The sequence below is a fragment of the Pleurodeles waltl genome, chromosome 7 (assembly GCF_031143425.1).
Source record: "Pleurodeles waltl isolate 20211129_DDA chromosome 7, aPleWal1.hap1.20221129, whole genome shotgun sequence".
NCBI lineage: Eukaryota > Metazoa > Chordata > Amphibia > Caudata > Salamandridae > Pleurodeles > Pleurodeles waltl.
The window spans coordinates 1,070,464,416-1,070,484,444 of record NC_090446.1 but is presented as its reverse complement, the minus strand read 5'-3'; positions in this window follow the sequence as shown (position 1 = coordinate 1,070,484,444).

Sequence of the window (20,029 nt, the reverse complement as noted above, 5' to 3'; positions counted from 1 at the left end):
TGGCTCCTCTCAGATTCCAGAACTTTCTGTCACCGAAATGTGAGGAAAATATGTTTTTGTAGCCAAATTTTGAGGTTTGCAAAGGATTCTGGGTAACAGAACCTGGTCAGAGCCCCACAAGTCACCCCATCTTGGATTCCCCTAGGTCTCTAGTTTTCAAAAATGCACAGGTTTCGTAGGTTTCCCTAGGTGCCGGCTGAGCTAGAGGCCAAAATCTACAGGTAGGCACTTTGCAAAAAACAGCTCTGTTTTCAGTCAAAAAATGGGATGTGCCCACTTTGTGTTTTGGGACATTTCCTGTCGCGGGCGCTAGGACTACCCACACAAGTGAGGTATCATTTTTATCGGGAGACTTGGGGGGACGCTGGGTGGAAGGAAATTTGTGGCTCCTCTCAGATTCCAGAACTTTCTGTCACCGAAATGTGAGGAAAATGTGTTTTTTAGCCAAATTTTGAGGTTTGCAAAGGATTCTGGGTAACAGAACCTGGTCAGAGCCCCACAAGTCACCCCATCTTGGATTCCCCTAGGTCTCTAGTTTAAAAAAATGCACAGGTTTGGTAGGTTTCCCTAGGTGCCGGCTGAGCTAGAGGCCAAAATCTACAGGTAGGCACTTTGCAAAAAACAGCTCTGTTTTCTGTCAAAAAATGGGATGTGCCCACTTTGTGTTTTGGGACATTTCCGGTCGCGGGCGCTAGGACTACCCACACAAGTGAGGTATAATTTTTATTGGGAGACTTGGGGGAACGCTGGGTGGAAGGAAATTTGTGGCTCCTCTCAGATTCCAGAACTTTCTGTCACCGAAATGTGAGGAAAATATGTTTTTTTAGCCAAATTTTGAGGTTTGCAAAGGATTCTGGGTAACAGAACCTGGTCAGAGCCCCACAAGTCACCCCATCTTGGATTCCCTTAAGTCTCTGGTTTTTAAAAATGCACAGGTTTGGTAGGTTTCCCTAGGTGCCGGCTGAGCTAGAGGCCAAAATCTACAGGTAGGCACTTTGCAAAAAACAGCTCTGTTTTCTGTGATGTGTCCACGTTGTGTTTTGGGGCATATCCTGTCGCGGGCGCTAGGTCTACCCACACAAGTGAGGTATAATTTTTATCGGGAGACTTGGGGGAACGCTGGGTGGAAGGAAATTTGTGGCTCCTCTCAGATTCCAGAACTTTCTGTCACCGAAATGTGAGGAAAATGTGTTTTTTAGCCAAATTTTGAGGTTTGCAAAGGATTCTGGGTAACAGAACCTGGTCAGAGCCCCACAAGTCACCCCATCTTGGATTCCCCTAGGTCTCTAGTTTAAAAAAATGCACAGGTTTGGTAGGGTTCCCTAGGTGCCGGCTGAGCTAGAGGCCAAAATCTACAGGTAGGCACTTTGCAAAAAACAGCTGTGTTTTCTGTCAAAAAATGGGATGTGCCCACTTTGTGTTTTGGGACATTTTCGGTCGCGGGCGCTAGGACTACCCACACAAGTGAGGTATAATTTTTATTGGGAGACTTGGGGGAACGCTGGGTGGAAGGAAATTTGTGGCTCCTCTCAGATTCCAGAACTTTCTGTCACCGAAATGTGAGGAAAATATGTTTTTTTAGCCAAATTTTGAGGTTTGCAAAGGATTCTGGGTAACAGAACCTGGTCAGAGCCCCACAAGTCACCCCATCTTGGATTCCCTTAGGTCTCTGGTTTTTAAAAATGCACAGGTTTGGTAGGTTTCCCTAGGTGCCGGCTGAGCTAGAGGCCAAAATCTACAGGTAGGCACTTTGCAAAAAACAGCTCTGTTTTCTGTGATGTGTCCACGTTGTGTTTTGGGGCATATCCTGTCGCGGGCGCTAGGTCTACCCACACAAGTGAGGTATCATTTTTATCGGGAGACTTGGGGGAACAATGAATAGCAAAACAAGTGTTATTGCCCCTTGTCTTTCTCTACATTTTTCCCTTCCAAACGTAAGACAGTGTGTAAAAAAAAAGTCTATTTGAGAAATGCCCTGTAATTCACAAGCTAGTATGGGCACCCCGGAATTCAGAGATGTGCAAATAACCACTGCTTCTCAACACCTTATCTTGTGCCCATTTTGGAAATACAAAGGTTTTCTTGATAGCTATTTTTTACTCTTTATATTTCAGCAAATGAATTGCTGTATACCCGGTATAGAATGAAAACCCACGGCAGGGTGCAGGTCATTTATTGGCTCTGGGTACCCAGAGTTCTTGATGAACCTACAAGCCCTATATATCCCTGCAACCAGAAGAGTCTGGCAGACGTAACGGTATATTGTTTTAAAAAATCTGACATTGTAGGAAAAAGTTACAGAGTAAAACGTAGAGAAAAAATGATGTTTTTTTCACCTCAATTTCAATATTTTTCTTTTTCAGTTGTTATTTTCTGTAGGAAACCCTTGTAGGATCTACACAAATTACCCCTTGCTGAATTCAGAATTTGGTCTACTTTTCAGAAATGTTGCGGTTTCTGGGATCCAGCATTGGTTTCATGCCCATTTCTGTCACTGACTGGAAGGAGGCTGAAAGCACAAAAAAATCTTTAAAATGTGGGGTATGTCCCAGTAAAATGCCAAAATTGTGTTGAAAAATTGGGTTTTCTGATTCAAGTCTGCCTGTTCCTGAAAGCTGGGAAGCTGGTGATTTTAGCACCGCAAACCCTTTGTTGATGCCCTTTTCAGGGAAAAAACCACAAGCCTTCTTCTGCAGCCCCTTTTTCCATTTGTTTGAAAAAAACACAATTTTCACTGTATTTTGGCTAATTTCTTGGCCTACTTCTGGGGAACCCACAAAGTCTGGGTACCTCTAGAATCCCTAAGATGTTGGAAAAAAAGGGCGCAAATTTGGCTTGGCTAGCTTATGTGGACAAAAGGTTATGAGGGCCTCAGCGCGAACTGCCCCAAATAGCCAAAAAAAGGCTCGGCACAGGAGGGGGAAAAGGCCTGGCAGCGAAGGGGTTAAGCAAACCAGGTACTTTGTGTCGAAATGTTTCCATTGTTTTCTATGGAGTAAGACTCTTTTTACTTTAAAAATTCTTGACTTTTGTATGTTGGATATTTGTTGTTTTGGTCTTATTTGATTTAAGTAAATATTGGTTATTTTTCTAAACTGGTGTGGTGTCCATTTTGTAGTGTTTTCACTGTCCTACTGTGTGTTTTGGTACATATAAATTACACATTGCCTTTGAGATAAGGCTGACTGCTTGTGCCAAGCTACCAAGGGGGTGAGCAGGGGTTATCTAAGTGTGTATCTCCTGTGCCCTGACTAGAGTGAGGGTCCTTTGTTGGACAGAGTGCAAACTGACTGCCAACCAGAGGCCTTATTTCTAACAGTGACCAAGTCTGATTTGCATATTGCTGGGTCTAATCTGAGGAGGCATGGTGGGCAAAAGAATGATAGGTTGGTATGCTGATCCTCTCCTTGACTGATAATCCATCAACGGCCAAGAGAAATTTCCACAACCGAATGAGAGCAGTCGCTACCTGGATGGAAAACAGCTGCCTCAAACTCAACTCAGACAAGACAGAGATCCTCGTACTAAGCTCCAGCCACTCCACCTGGAATGCCTCCTGGTGGCCAACCCCCCTAGGAAATGCCCCCACCACCCACATATGCAATATGGGCATCATCCTGGACTCCATGCTTTCCATGACCCGTCAAGTCAACGCTGTTTCATTGTCATGCTTCCACACCCTACGCCTCCTTCAAAAGATTTTCAAGTCGATCCCCACTGAGACAAGAAGAACGGTCATCCACACACTTGTCAGCAGTAAGCTGGACTACGGAAAAGTACTCTATGCCAGCATCACAAAGAAACTTCAAACAAGACTTCAAAGAATCTAGAACGCAGCAACCAGACTCATCCTGGACATCCCCGCCACACCCACTTCTCCACCCACCTCAGAGACCTGCACTGGCTCCCAGTCGACAAACAAATCACTTACAAGCTACTGAAACACACCTATAAGGCACTGCACCACATAGGACCGGCCTGACTTAACCACCGCCTGACCTTCTACACCCTTGCCAGACAGCTCCAATCCTCCCAACTGGTCCTCGCCCCCATCCCCAGAATCAGTAAGAGCACAGCCAGGGGCAAATCTTTCTCTTACCTCACAGCCAGGACATGGAACATGCTCCCTCCCAACCTCAGACAGGCCGTCTCGTTGAAGCAGTTCAGAAAAGACCTCTAGACCTAGCTCTTTGATTGAGCAGCACACCCGCAACAGCGCCTTGAAATCCCATGGGTGATAAGTTGCGCTCCATGAGTCTCTCTGATTGATTGAAGTCTCTCTGATTCAATGCTACTCCTAGCGATTGGCAGTGGTTAGACTTATTTTAAGCATTCTTTCAATCATCTTTTGTGTGTTTGATGTAATTTCCGAAGTGGCTAAGGTTATTCCCAGGAACAGGCCTCTTGATCAGTGTGCCATTGGAACCAAGCTATGCCTGATAGAAGAGACCCAACTAGGTCGAAACTGGTCTTGGATTTCTTGTGTTCTAGTTCAGAGAGGACCTAGATTAGCAGTGTGGGCTTGACTGTTCCAATTGGAGCAGGATGAAAACTTATTTGCAAATGGTTTGATCTAATCATTGGTAGTATGGTGGGCAAAACATTGATGGGTTGGAATGCTACACAGAGAAATTGACAGACGGTAGACTTACTGCAAGCAGCCCTCCCATCAACTTTTGTGTGTTTTATATATGAGGCTGTAAGCAGTGCATTATAGGGGTGCAACTTATAATTTATATTTCAATTTTTTTCAGTAAACTATGACAACTTTTGTCTCGGTCCATCACTTAACTATAATGTCACTTTAATCTGTTTTTTTCAGTGAATATTTATATATACACATATACATGAGAAAGCACCTCTTTTTGTGTGGTTACCCCAATTTTTTGCAGATTGTTATTGTTGGATTTTGAACTTTGCACACTAGATCACTGCTGTCCAATTCCCACTGCCTGTGCGCACAACCCTTATGGCCTGGTAAAATTGTCTAACACTAAATTGGCATAACTAACGTCCGATTAAAACCAACCATAGTATATATTCTAAAGAATGTGATGGCATGGAAAAGTTAAAAGTCACCTGTGGTTTGCAGCACATGTTGTGCCATCCACTAGGCTAACAAAGGAAACATGGCTTCGGGCCTACTTCTGTAGCCTGACTCCTGCAGCTTTTAAACCTGACAGAAAAAACCCTACTTTTAAATACTAAATAAGACACCTCTAAGTAGACATTGTAGCCCACAGGGTATGATGCTTAGGGGCATATTTATACTCCGTTTGCGCCGAATTTGCGTCGTTTTTTTCGACGCAAATTCGACGCAAAACTAACTCCATATTTATACTTTGGCGTTAGACGCGTCTAGCGCCAAAGTATGAGGAATGAGCGTCATTTTTTTGCGTGAACGCCTTCCTTGCGTTAATGAGATGCAAGGTAGGCGTTCCCGTCTAAAAAAATGACTGCAACGCAAATGCGTCGTATTTATACTCCCGGGCAAAAATCACGCCCGGGAGTGGGCGGGGCAAAAAACCCCGCATTTGCGCCTCTTTTTAACGCCTGGGTCAGGGCAGGCGTTAAGGGACCTGTGGGCTCAAAATGAGCCCACAGCTGCCCTCCCATGCCCCCAGGGACCCCCCCTGCCACCCTTGCCCACCCCAGGAGGACACCCAAGGATGGATGGACCCATCCCAGGGACATTCAGGTAAGTATAATTATTTTTTATTTTTTTATTTTTTTTGGCATAGGGGGGCCTGATTTGTGCCCCCCTACACGCCACAATGCCCAATGACCATGCCCAGGGGACATAAGTCCCCTGGGCATGGCCATTGGGCAAGGTGGCATGACTCCTGTCTTTACTAAGACAGGAGTCATGTAAATGGCATCTGGGCATCGTTAAAAATGGCGCAAATCGGGTGGAGGCGATTTTTTTGCCTCTACCTGACTTGCCCCATTTTAAGACGCCCTAACGCCATTTTCCCCAACGCCGGCGCTGCCTGGTGTACGTGGTTTTTTTCCACGCACACCAGGCAGTGCCGGTCTGCTAGCGCCGGCTAACGCCATTCAATAAATACGGCGCCCGCATGGCGCTTCAGAATGGCGTTAGCCGGCGCTAATCTTTTTGGTGCAAAACTGTGATAGCGCAGTTTTGCGTCAAAAAGTATAAATATGGCCCTTAGTATTTAAAAAGAAATATGTGCAAGACTTTAATGTACCTACAGTGACTAGTCCACAAAAGCTATTTTCACTGCTCAGGTTGTAGCTGTCCAAGTTCAGATAGAATCATAGGTCTGCTTTCTTTGGATTGGGATAAACTATAGAGGTGATTGAGTCACACTTTTTAATGTTTACGAAAAACCCAATTCAATGGTGAAGTCATACTTTTTAATAAATATTTAAGAAAAGTTACTTTTACCTGCATGAGCACCTAAAAGGCTAGTTAGCATTAGCCTGCTGACAGGTGGCCCTGGCAGTGCTTCTGCTTAATGAGATGAGAATAGATGCCTTTGTTCTGTAGGCTCTCTCAAGCCAGTTTGGCACCAGCCCTGTGGGAGAGGGAGCCGATCCTAGAACCAGTTTGGTGTAGCTAGAGGGGGAGGGGCAAGCCCATTTCCCTAAACACATCAATGGATTGCTAATTTGCTCCATTTAGGGACAAACAGAGTCTTTCATGCTGGAGGTGCCTCAGAATAGTACACTCTCAAAATGTTTACACTAAGGCAAACAAGATGTGCTGGAAAAGTGTGGAAGAGGATCTCTTGGGAATGTTTTTTCTCATTAGTTAGAGAGGGTCTATGAGTCACCCACCACTCACTGGCTAATGAAAGCAACAAAGCTGCCACCTTACCTACAGCTCATTAGAACACACTTGGGACATGTGTAAAAACAGAAGAGGACTCGGTCTACTGTTTGAGGCCAGTATAAAAATCTTAAGGGCTCTCTGTACCCTTTTTCCCTAAGTTCTCAGCTGATGAGTAGCAACTGGAATTGGACTGGACCATGATGGTTCCCTCTGCTTGAGTGGGTCCTAGCTGAAAGAGCTCCAGGGGTGCCGCACTGGAAAGTTTTGAGCCCAAAAGAAAGACTAACCCAGAAGGTAGAAATCTTGATTGGGCGAAGATGCCAAAACTATCTGCCTGATGGAAGGACTTCAGAGAACCTGAAATCTGAATTACTCCTGCTTTGGGCTTTTCCTGTCTTCAAAACATGCCATTCCAATACATGGTACCTCACTTAATGCTGTAGGACATTCAATGACATGCCACATTCAACGACACGCCACTCTATGACAAACCACTCAACTCTCCTCTACGGCACCCTACTACAATCTACACTACTACAATCTACTCTATGACACACCACCACACTCTATGCCACTGTTCTCTCTGCCTCTCTACTGTACGCTTTGACACTATGGCCCTCATTACAACCCTGGCGGTCGGCTATAAAGTGGCAGTAATACCACCAACTGGCCGGCGGTAATAAATATGAAATTATGACCACGGCAGAAACCACTCAGACAGACAGCCACTTTAACACACCGACCGCCAGGGCGAAACCAACAGGCACCACGGCGGTAACTGCCTACAACCAGGCAGAAGACAATGTTCCTCCCACTGTATTATGAGACACCAATCCGCGACCTTTTCTGGGGCAGTACCAACGACATTAAAAGCCTGGAGGAAACAGATTTCAGAAATCAAAGGACTCACCTGTGGAGACTCAGGGAAGAACCATGCCACCATAGAGCCCGAGTTGCATGTCTTCCCAATGCTCTTCTACCTTCTGCTCCATTACGAACACCAACACCAGCGAAGACGACCACAGTGATTACTGCCGCCTGGCACACAGGGGAGGGGGAGAGGAAAAAGAGAGTGACACACACATGCAACACCCCCACCCCTAACACCATACACATAACCAGATGCAGTAACATTACATATGCACCCCATACCACTCAGGAATAATGCAAGGACAAAAGGGATTGATTAAAGTGAGTGTAATAAGATACAATAGTATAACTACGTGCATCAAAATAAAAAAGTATATACATATTTACAAATGTTGGGACACTGCCCAGTCCTCAATGTCCGTGGGCCACAGGGCCACATCACATAGTCCAAAGCCCCACCTTATTCCGGCAATAACACGGAGAGAACACTGCAGGGGCATCAGGTTAAAAATAGACAGGCACCTCAGGGGGATGGGGAATGGGGGTGCACCTCAGCCGGAAGATGGTTCAATGCCACTGGTCCTGGAGGGGGCAACATGCCCTGTGCTTGGTCCTGGGAAGTGCAAGGCCACCGTCTTTCAAGTGGGTGATTTGCCCACTGCTTGGTCCTGGGGAGTGCAAGGGCACAGTCTTTCAAGTGGGTAATTTGCCCACTGCTTGGTCCTGGAGAGTACAAGGCCACAGTCTTTCAAGTTGGTGATTTGCCCACTGGCTCTGGAGGGGGCTACATGCCCTGTGCTTGATCCTGGGGCGTGCAAGGCCACAGTCTCTCAAGTGGGTGACTTCTTCCATTGATTCTGGAGGGGGCATTGTGCCCAGTGAGCTCCATCCTCTGGAGGATGGGGCTTCTTCCACTGGTTCTGGAGGGGGAATTGTGCCCAGTGAGCTTCATCTTGTGGATGATGGGGTGAGTGTTTGGCTTCTTCCACTGGTTCGGGAGGGGGCATTGTGCCCAGTAAGCTTCATCCTGGGGAGGATGGGGTAAGTGGATGGCTTCTCATCTGGTTCTGGAGGGGGCATCGTGTCCTGTGATACAGACCTTGGGGAGTGCAAGGTCAAAGTCTTTCACCTGGGTATCAGACCAACAAGTTTTGCTGGGGCCAGGCAGCACAACAGCCCATGGACGCAGGACTACACACTGTCCACCAGAGGTGACGGCTGCTCAGTGTTGGCAGTGTTGGTGCTGCCAGTGGAGCTGGCAGTGGTGGGGGAGGATCTAGTCCATCCCCTGCAGCCTTGGACGGCTGCCCACTGGGGCTACTGCTGCTGGCAGAGGTGCTGGTGGCGGTGCTGGCAGTGGTGGGGGAGGCTCCAGCCCATGCCCTGCAACCTCAGATGGCTGCCCACTGGGGCTGCTGCTGCTTGTGGCGGCGCTGGTTGCGGCGCTGGTGGAGGTGCTGGTGGCAGTGCTGGCAGTGGTGGGGGGAGGCTCCAGCCCTTCCCCTGCAGCCTCAGATGGCTGAACCACCATGGGTGGTGGGGAGGGCTCTGACTGAGTCCCAGGGCCAGGCCTCTTGTCCTTTCTGCCTGGTGGTGCAGGCCCCTTGCCCTTCCTACCAGCAGCTGGGGGTGCCTCCTTGCCCTTCCTTGCAGCAGCTGGGGGGGCCTCCTTGCACTTCCTTGCAGCAGCAGGGGTTGCCTCTTTGCCCTTCCTTGCAGCACTTGGTGCAGGCACCCTTTCAGTGTGGCTGCCTGGTGCCCGGGATCCTCTCCCACCTGGTGTAGCTGTGGACACTACTTTGCCCATGGACTGGGTGGCTGAGATGCTTGCCTGGGTTTTGACTGCCCTGGCCTGACGTGAGGGATGAGGGGGGATGGCTAGGGAGGAGGTCAATGGTGGAGAGGAAAAGCTTCTTAGGGACATTGGGCCAGGAAGAGGGAGATGGTTTGGGAGTGGAGGAAGAGAGAGTGGTGGTAGGAAGTGTCTGTCTGCCTTGTTTGGGTGCAGGTGCATGGGATGGATGTTGTTATGAGGTGGATGGCTGTTGGGTGTCTGAGTTCTTGCGTTTGTGTACTTTGGGAGGAGGGGGCACAGACATGATGGGAGAGGACACAGGGGACGTGTGCATGGAAGTGGGGGTGGTGACTGCCAGTGAGGGGCGTGTGCTGTTAGTTGCGCTGGTAGTGGTGGTAGTGGATGAGGATGTAGTACAAGCAGGTGTAAGTGGAGACGAAACTGGGAGGGAGGTGGACGAGGAGGAGGAGGGGGCCACAATGGAGGCAGTGCATGTTGGTATGTCTGATTCTTGATGGTGTTTGTGTGAGTGCTGGTGGGATGAAGTGGGGTGCTTGTGTTTGCCATGTCCACTCTTGTGTGTTGTCCTGGGTGCATGCTCAACTAACTGTGTGCTTGGGATAGGTTGGGGCAGGGCCTGAGGTGCCTAGGCTGAAGGAGATGCCCACCCTCCTGGGTGAGCAGGCACGGGAAACTTGCTGAGGGGCTGCTGGGAGGGTGGTGCTGATATGGGGTGGCGGCTGTACCTGTAGATGGGGTGGGCACAGAGGTGTCTGACACCACCAGGGAGCTTCCATCGGAGGAGGAATTTGTGTCCGAACTGTCCCCTCCTGTCTCCGCCATGGTGCTCCCCTTGCCCTCCATCCCACTGGTGCCCTCACCATCGGTAGATTCGGCATCCTGGGTCCTGTGGGATGCAGCTCCCTCCATCACCGGTGCCTCTGCTTCTCCACCAGATGATACTAAAGGGTGACAAAACAAAAAGTGGGGGGGAGACACAAAGGATACACTTGGTCAATGGCGCCAACAATACCAGAGTTGGCGTACACGACACACACACAGGGAAAAGCCCTACGCACTAGGCAATGCACTACCAATCACAATGCTGGTCACCAGGCCATGGATAGGGACACCTGACTCCAATTGCAGCATACCTGAGACTCACAGACCTCTGCCCAGTAGTGGATGCCTACTAGCTTGGTTGGAGGACTTTCACATCAGAACCCTGCCCAACATGGGACCAAACCTGCAATACCAGGCCTGGCCTAGGGGCACCCACAGGGCACACACCCCCCACCCGGATCCCACCCCACCAGGCACAAGTTGCATATTGGGGCACTGTACTCCCCCCCCTTGTGGCTGCTGTAATGCCCCCAAGCACCCATCCAGCTCCAGATAGGCCACCGCCAGTATGCAGGCCATCAGGGGGGTCAGGGTTCGACGGGCACCCCTTCCTCGTTGGGAGGTCATCCCCAGCTGGGCCTCCGCTGCCTTCTGAGCCCAGTGTCTCAGGTCCTCCCACCGTTTGTGACAGTGGGTGCTCCACCTGCCGTAGACCCCCAGGGTCCGCATGTCCTTGGTGATGGCACGCCATATACCCTTCTTTTGATGGGCGCTGACCTGCAGGGAAATGGACACAGAAAAATGTTAGTCCGACCGTCCTGCCTGTTACACTCATGGCTCACCATGCCCCTTCCCATCCCCATTAGCACAGACCTGGCCCACCATACATGCTGCACACTGCCCAGGGCCCATCCACCACACACCCCCTACATAAAGCCTTCACACACAGCACTCCATGCATTCACGTTCCATGCATCGTACTCACGGTGTACTCACCTGTTGGTCTGGAGGCTCATGCATCATTCGGTACTGGGGTAGGACCCCATCCACCAGTCTCTCCAACTCCGCTGAGGTGAAGGCAGGGGCCCTTCCCCCTGTCACACGAGCCATGGTCAGTTCCAGACAAAGGTCACAGCAGCACATGCAGTGTAGGTCCTCTCCTGTTGAAGGTCAGGTAGCAAGTGAGTGAACAGATAAAAAATGGCGGTGACATCCGCGGCGGTGCATACCGTCACCGCCGGAGTACATCACCATTGGCCACTGTACCCTATAGGGCCCAACGTTAACCAATGAGAAGTTGCACAGCGGTTTTCGACCGTCTCCCGCAACGGCGCACAACGTCAACGGAATTACCTCAATTCCACCTGTCCTTCCATACAGGACAGGTGTACGCCATTTCAGGGGGGGGGGCAGGCCATGGATCCTAACTGCATCACAGTACACAGATATACTATTTGGACATCTCCAACAAAATAATGTTACAATCACAACATGCATTGAACTGTAGTAGTTGGAATTAAGAGGTAAGGGATAATGACCAGCTGCTCACCATTTTGACCCATAGATTGCAACCGCTGCGAATGAATAGGAGATGGAGACATCCCCTCGTGTACAGACCCCTGGTGGACTTGTCAGCAATGGAGGACAGGCACATTGTCCTCACCTATAGACTGGACAGGGCCACAATCACAGAGCTGTGTGCCCAATTGGAGCCTGACCTAATCTCTGCTATCCATCAGTCCACCGGGATCCCTCCTCTTGCTCAAGTGCTATCAGTGCTCCATTTCCTGGCAAATGGCTCCTTCCAAGTGGCAGTGGGCTTGGCAGCAGGAATGTCTCAGCCAATGTTCTCAATAGTGCTGACCAGGGTATTGTCTGCCCTGATTAAACGCATGTGCAGCTACATCGTTTTCCCCCAGGTGGAGGATTTCTTTGCAGTGGGACATATCCACAACATTATTGGGGCAATTGATGAAACACATATTGCATTTGTCCCCCCCCCGGTGAAATGACCAGGTGTTCAGAAATAGAAAGAGCTTTCACTCCATGAATGTGCAGATGGTGTGCCTGGCGGACCAGTATATCTCCCACGTTAATGCAAAATATCCTGGGTCTGTGCATGATGCCTTTATCCTGAAGAATAGCAGCATCCCAAATGTGATGGCTCAACTCCAGAGGCACCGGGTGTGGCTAATAGGTGAGCCCTGCTCCCCACCCAGTAGATTTTGGTGTATGAGTATGGTGTGGGCCCTAAGGGTTAGTGTGGGGCTAACAGTTATCCCTTGATATTTGCAGTTGACTCTGGTTACCCCAACCTCTCATGGCTACTGACTCCTGTGAGAAATGCCAGGACAAGGGCAGAGGAACGTTACAATGAGACACATGGGCGTACAAGAAGAATTATAGAGAGGACATTTGGACCCCTGAATGCCAGGTTTTGTTGCCTCCATCTAACAGATGGATCCCTGTGCTACACACCCAAGAAGGTCTTCCCGATCATCGTAGAAAGCTGTTTGTTGCACAACCTTGCCTTGCATCGCCAGTTGCCTTTTCTGCAGGAGGAGGAGGCTGGAGATGGCCGTATGGCAGCAGTGGACCCTGTAGACAGTGAAGATGAGGAGGCAGAGGATGATGATGGGCTCAACTGAAGTGCATTAATTTGACACACAGGTAAGACAGTGTAAATTCACATTTGATTGACAGTTTTGTGTTTGACATTGTCACTGGCAGGCTGTTTTTCCCACTTCTATAGCCACTCACTGTACATTTGCTATCTCTATTTGCAGATATTTGTACCCCACTTTTGCTCCTGGTGTGTTGACTGCTGCCAACTACAGGTCTTTCCTATGTATACATTGCTATACAGATGAATTGCAATGTTTAAACCTTGTTAAACGAATATATACTTAAATCATTTGACATACTTCATACTTGCATTTTTTCAAAGGGTGTTTATTTAAGTGCTAAGAAGTAGAGGGGGTAGTGAAATGGGCTGGGTTGATGATGGAGGAAAGTCTAGGATAGAGTCTATTTGTATCACAGGTGCATTGTCCAAGGCGGCATAGGAAGGGGAGCAATGGCAGTTCGTGGTGGACAGGGTGACAGAGTGGAACACAAGGGTGACAATCAGGGGAGTCCTATTTCCTGGCGGGGTCTTGGCAAGAGTCTCTGGCTTCTGCCTGGATCGCAGGGAACATTTACGGGGTGGTTCTCCTTCTGCAGGGGAAGGGGTGCTGGTGGCCTGTTGGTCCTGTGGCGGGGCCTCCTGTCTACTAGCGGCAGCGGAGGTGAAGGGCTGTTCATTGGTTTGGCTAGTGTCAGGGGCCCAGTGGTGTGCCACTGCCTCCCTCATAGTGTTGGCCATGTCTGCCAGCACCCCTGCAATGGAGGCCAGGATGGTGTTGATGTCCTTCAAGTCCTCCCTGATCCCCAGGTACTGTCCCTCCTGCAGCTGCATGTTCTCCTGCAACTTGTCCAGTATCTGGCCCAGCATATCCTGGGAATGTTGGTATGCTCCCAGGATCGTGGTGAGTGCCTCCTGGAGAGTCGGTTCTCTGGGCCTGTCCTCCCCCTGTCGCACAGCAGTCCTCCCAGCTTCCCTGTTGTCCTGTGGCTCTGTCCCGTCAACCATGTGCCGACTGCCACTGACCCCAGGTCACTGATCATCCGGTGTTTGTGGGGTGGCCTGGGGTCCCTATAGTGGGGGACACACTGCTGATTGACGTGTCCTGGGGACAGAGGTATGGGCCCGCTGGGTGGGTCCTTTGGTGGTGTTTCCTGAGGGGAGAGGCTCTGTGGTGGTGTATGACTGTGCCTGGGTAACCGACTGTCCGGAGATCCCTGATAGGCCAGGTTGGTCATCCAGATCCAGGCGACCAGAGCTGCTGTCATCACTGTGGGCCTCTTCTGGGGGGAGACTGGATGTTGCTGGCACCTCTTCTCCGATGACATTGGCTGGGATACCTGTGGGGATGTGAAAGCAGTGTTATTGTTTCTACGTGTGACATATTGTGCATGGATGTATTGCCCTCTATGGTTGTTGTTGCCCTGGCAGATTTGCCTTTGTGTGAGTTGCTATTTGGTGAGCTAGGTGATTCTCTCCAGTCTGCATGCAGTGGTGATAGGTGTCCATGCAGGTCTGTGAGGGGTATCCATGCATTGGTTTTGCACGCAGGGCTTGGTATTGGGATGAGTGAGTTGTGACTGTGGGGTATGTGGTAGGTGGTGAAGTGATGGAAGTGATGGTAAGGGTTGGGGTTTGTGATGGCATGCATGTAGGGGGGGCAATAGTAATAGAGATTTGACTTACCAGAGTCCAGTCCTACTCCTAGTCCTGCCAGGCCCTCAGGATGCATGATTGCCAAGTCTTGCTCCTCCCATGTTGTTAGTTGTGCGGGAGGAGATGGGGGTCCACCGCCAGTCCTCTGTACAGCTAGTTGGTGTCTTGCTGCCACGGAACGCACCTTCCCCCGCAGGTTGTTCCACCTCTTCCTGATGTTATCCCTTGTTATGGGGTGTTGTACCACGGCATTGACCCTGTCCATGATTCTCCACCATAGCTCCATCTTCCTAGCAATGGATGTCTGCTGCACCTGTGATCCAAATAGCTGTGGCTCTACCCGGATGATTTCCTCCACCATGACCCTTAGCTCCTCCTCTGAGAACCTGGGGTGTTGTTGTGGTGCCATGAGTGTAGTGTGAGTGGTGTGGGTGAGGATGTGTGGGGTGATGTGTTGGGGTGTGTGATGTAAGGTGCGTGGATGGTGTATAGGTGATGGTGTTATGTGGCTCTGGTTGTGTGGGTGCTCTTGCTGTATCTCTCTCTGGTGGCAATTATTTCTAGTCGTAAAGGGATGTCGGTATTGTGGGTGTATGTTTTATAGTGGTGTGGATGTGTGGCTGTGGTGTGGTTATGGGTGTCAGGTGTGAGTAGTTTGAATTGTCCAATGTGGTGTTGTTTTGTTTGAGTGTGTGTATTTTGAGTGCAGCGGTATGTCCCGCCTATGGTTTACCGCCATTGAATGTCCACTGTGGTGATTCGTGGGTCATAATGTGATGGGCGTTGTTCTGTTGGCGTAATGGTGTGGGTTTTGCTACCCCCACTTTATCACTGACCTTTGGTGTGGCGGATTTGTATGTGTGGCTGTATAGTGACGGATTGGTATGTGTGTGTCATAATATGCTTTGTGGTTATCCGCGGCGGCGGCGTTATGTTGGCAGTATTCAGCTTGGCGGTAAGTGGGATTTACCGCCAATGTCATAATGAGGGCCTATGTCCTGTGACATTGTATGCCACAACACTCTACCAAATGACACTGTGTGGCACAACAATCTACACCACAATACTCTATGACATTCCACTCTACAGCACTCTATTTTGTGCCACTCCACTCTACAACATTCTACTCCACTCTATGCGACTATATAACACTGTACTCCACTGTACTCTATGACACACTACTCTACTTTACTACACTAGTCCACTCTATTCTACTTCACTCTATGCCACTGCACTCGAACGCACTTTACAATGCTCCACTCTATGACTCCACTGCACTCTACTCCACTCTACACGACTGTACTCCACAGCACTCTACTCCACTCTATGCCCCTACACTCTACTCTCTATGACACTGTATGAAACACCTCTCCACTCCACTCTATGTAACAGCACTCCATTCTATGACATGCCCCTCCACTATGCAACACAGAACTCCACTCTATGACACTCTACTCCACTCTCTGATACTCCATGTCACTCTTTTTCTGACACGCCACTCCACTCAATGAGAAGCCACTACACTGTATGTCCCTCCACTCTAATGTACTCTACAACACACCACTGTTTCACACAGCACTCCACTCTACTCTATGACCCACCACTCCACTCTATGCCACTCCACTCTAGAGAACAAAACACTACTCTACTCTACAACACACCACTCCGCTCAATGCTATTTTGGCTCCACTCTGTTTCACTTTACTCTATTCTACTTTATGCCACTCTACTCTACAGCACTCCGCTTTACTCTTCTCCACTCTAACACACTCAGGGGGTCATTCTGACCCTGGCGGCCGGTGACCGCCAGGGTCACCGACCACGGGAGCACCGCCAACAGGCTGGCGGTGCTCCCGAGGGCATTCTGACCGCGGCGGTTCAGCCGCGGCCAGAAAGGGTAAACCGGCGGTCTCCCGCCGGTTTACCACTGCCCTTGTGAATCCTCCATGGCTGCGGAGTGCGCTCCGCAGCCATGGGGATTCTGACACCCCCTACCGCCATCCTGTTCCTGGCGGGTCTCCCGCCAGGAACAGGATGGCGGTAGGGGGTGCCGCGGGGCCCCTGGGGGCCCCTGCAGTGCCCATGCCCATGGCATGGGCACTGCAGGGGCCCCCATAAGAGGGCCCTGCAAAGTATTTCAGTGTCTGCTAAGCAGACACTGAAATACGCGACGGGTGCAACTGCACCCGTCGCACCCCTGCAACTACGCCGGCTCAATTCTGAGCCGGCGTCCTCGTTGCAGGGGCATTTCCTCTGGGCCGGCGGGCGCTCTTTTGGAGAGCGCCCGCCGGCCCAGAGGAAATGTCTGAATGGCCGCCGCGGTCTTTTGACTGCGGTGCGGTCATTCAGCGGCGGTACCTTGGCGGACGGCCTCCGCCGTCCGCCAAGGTCAAAATGACCCCCTCAATGTCATGCCACTCTATGACACACAACTCCACTTTACTCTGACACGCCACCTGTCTATGCCACTAAAATCTACTCTATGACATGCCACCCCACTGTATGCCACTCCACTATATACACTCTATGCCACTCCGCTCTATGCCACTCCAATGTACGCCACTCTACACCATGCCTCTCCACTGTACACTATGACACTGTACTCCATGACACTCTACGCCACTACGCTGTATTTCACAATGCTCTAAAACATGACACTCTCTGACATGACATTCTATGACAAGTCATTCTACATCACTCTTGTCTATACCACTTCACTCTACTCCACTATTCTCCCTTCCATTCTACAACACTCTATTTCACCCTATGGCATTCTACAACACTGTACTCCGGTCTATGACAATGTACTCCACTGTAACCTATGGCACACTAACCCACTCTACTCCACTACTCTACACTACACCACACCACTCTGTGCCACTCTACTCCAACACACTGTAACATGCTCTACTCCACTCTATGCCCTCCACTTTAAGCTAATCTACTCCACTGTATGACACTGTATGACCTGCGACTCTATCACAACCTGCTCCACTCTAGTTTACAACATACCAGTATAATCTATGCCACTGAATTCTTCAACACTCTACTCCACTCTATGCCCCTACACTCTACACCACCCTACTGCACTTTACTACACAGTATGACGTTACTCCACTCCACTCTATGAGACAGCACTCCACTCTATGACATCCCACTCCACTCTATGACACACCACTCCATTCTACGACACTCCACTCCACTCTCTGACACTCTATAACACTTCACAACACTCCACTGTATGACAGGTCACTCCACTCCATGAAATGTTATTGTACTCTATGTCCCTCTGCTCTACACCTCTCCGCTGCATGAAGCACCACTCTATGACACGCTACTCCACTCTGCTACACAACACGCCAGTCCACTCTATGCCATTCCGTTCTACTACATGCAACTCTACTCCACTCTATGCCCTTCCATTCTATGACACTCTACTCCACTTGATGCCACTGTACAACACTGTACTCCACTGTGTGACACTGTGCACAACTCTGTATGTGCCACTCCATGCCACTTTGATTCACTTTACTGTATAACACCCTACTCGACTTTACTTCACTCAACTACTCCACTCTGCACCACTCCACAGTATGCCATTCCACTCTAACACTCTGTAGAACATGCCATTGTATGACACGCCACTCCACTCTACTCCATGAGATGGCACTTCACTCACAACACTCTACTCCACTGCATACACCTCCATTCTATGCCAATCTTACCCACTCTACGGCACTGAACGACATGCCACTCTATATGTCACTTGACTCTACGCCTCTGCACTCTACAACGCTGTACTCCTCTCTTTGTCCTTATGCTCTATGCCACTGTACTACACTCTGTGACACTGTATGGCATGCCACTCGACTTCACTCTATGACACTGGTCTCCATTCTATTACTTGCCACTCGACTCTGCAACACCCCACTCAACTCTCTGACACCCCACTCTATGCAACATCACTCTACTGTTCAACATGCCTTTACACTGTACCGTTTACTCGCTATGCCCCTCTACCATAAGTCAGTGTGTGACGTGCCACTCTATGACACACAACTCTACTCTACTCTACAGCACACTACCCTACTTGCGACCATTCCACTCTACTATACCTGACATGCCACTCCACTCTACAGACCTTATTCACCACGGTAAACTTACACTTTTGGTGAAAGCTTACTATTCTTATGCAGTTCACAATACTACATGTAAAACTGCACTTGTAGTTTGCGAATAGCAAAAAGTAGTAAACTTACACCAAAAGTGTAAGTTTGCCTTTGTGACTAAGGCCCTACAACACTCCACTCCACTCAACACACCAAGCCACTCCATTCTCCGACATTTTTCTCCACTCTCTCTGATGCCATTCCACTACTCTATGCCACTCAACTCCACTCTACGACACTACACTATGCAACACTCTCCTCCACTGCATTCTACGATATTCCACTTAACGACAGCCCACCCAATGACAGTCTACTCTATGATTTGAATTATTATTATTTTTTAACCCCTTCGCTGCCAGGCCTTTTCCCCCTCCTGTGCCAAGCCTTTTTTTGGCTAATTGGGGCAGTCCGCGCTTAGGCCCTCATAACTTTTTGTTCACATAAGCTATCCACGCCAAATTTGCGTCCTTTTTTTCCAACATCCCGGGGATTCTAGAGGTACCCAGACATTGTGGGTTCCCCAGAAGGAGGCCAGGAAAATAGCCAAAATACAGTGAAAATTATGTTTTTTTTCAAAAAATGGGAATAAGTGGCTGCAGAAGAAGGCTTGTGGTTTTTTTTCCCTGAAAATGGCATCAACAAAGGGTTTGTGGTGCTAAAATCACCAGCTGCCCAGCTTTCAGGAACAGGCAGACTTGAATCAGAAAACCCAATTTTTCAACACAATTTTGGCATTGGTTAGCGCCCGCCGGCCCAGCGGGAATGTCGGAATGTGGGCCGCGGTAAAGTGGCGGTTCCCATCTGGAGGGCGGCGGTAGTCGCCCGCCAAGGTCGGAATGAGGGCCAAAATTCTGAATTCAGCAAGGGTTAATTTGTGTAGATCCTACAAGGGTTTCCTACAGAAAATAACAGCTGAAAAAAAAATATTGAAATTGAGGTAAAAAAACTGCAATTTTTCCCTACGTTTTGCTCTGTAACTTTTTCCTGCAATGTCAGAATCTGAGAGGAGCCACAAATTTCCTTCTACGCAGCGTTTCCCCAAGTCTCCCGATACAAATTATACCTCACTTGTGTGGGTAGGCCTAGCGAATGCAACAGGAAATGCCCCAAAACACAACATGGACACATCCCATTTTTTTACAGAAAACAGAGGTGTTTTTTGCAAAGTGCCGACCTGTAGATTGTGGCCTCTAGCTCAGCCAGCACCTACAGAAACCTACCAAACCTGTGCATTTGTGAAAACTAGAGACCTAGGGGAATCCAAGATGGGGTGACTT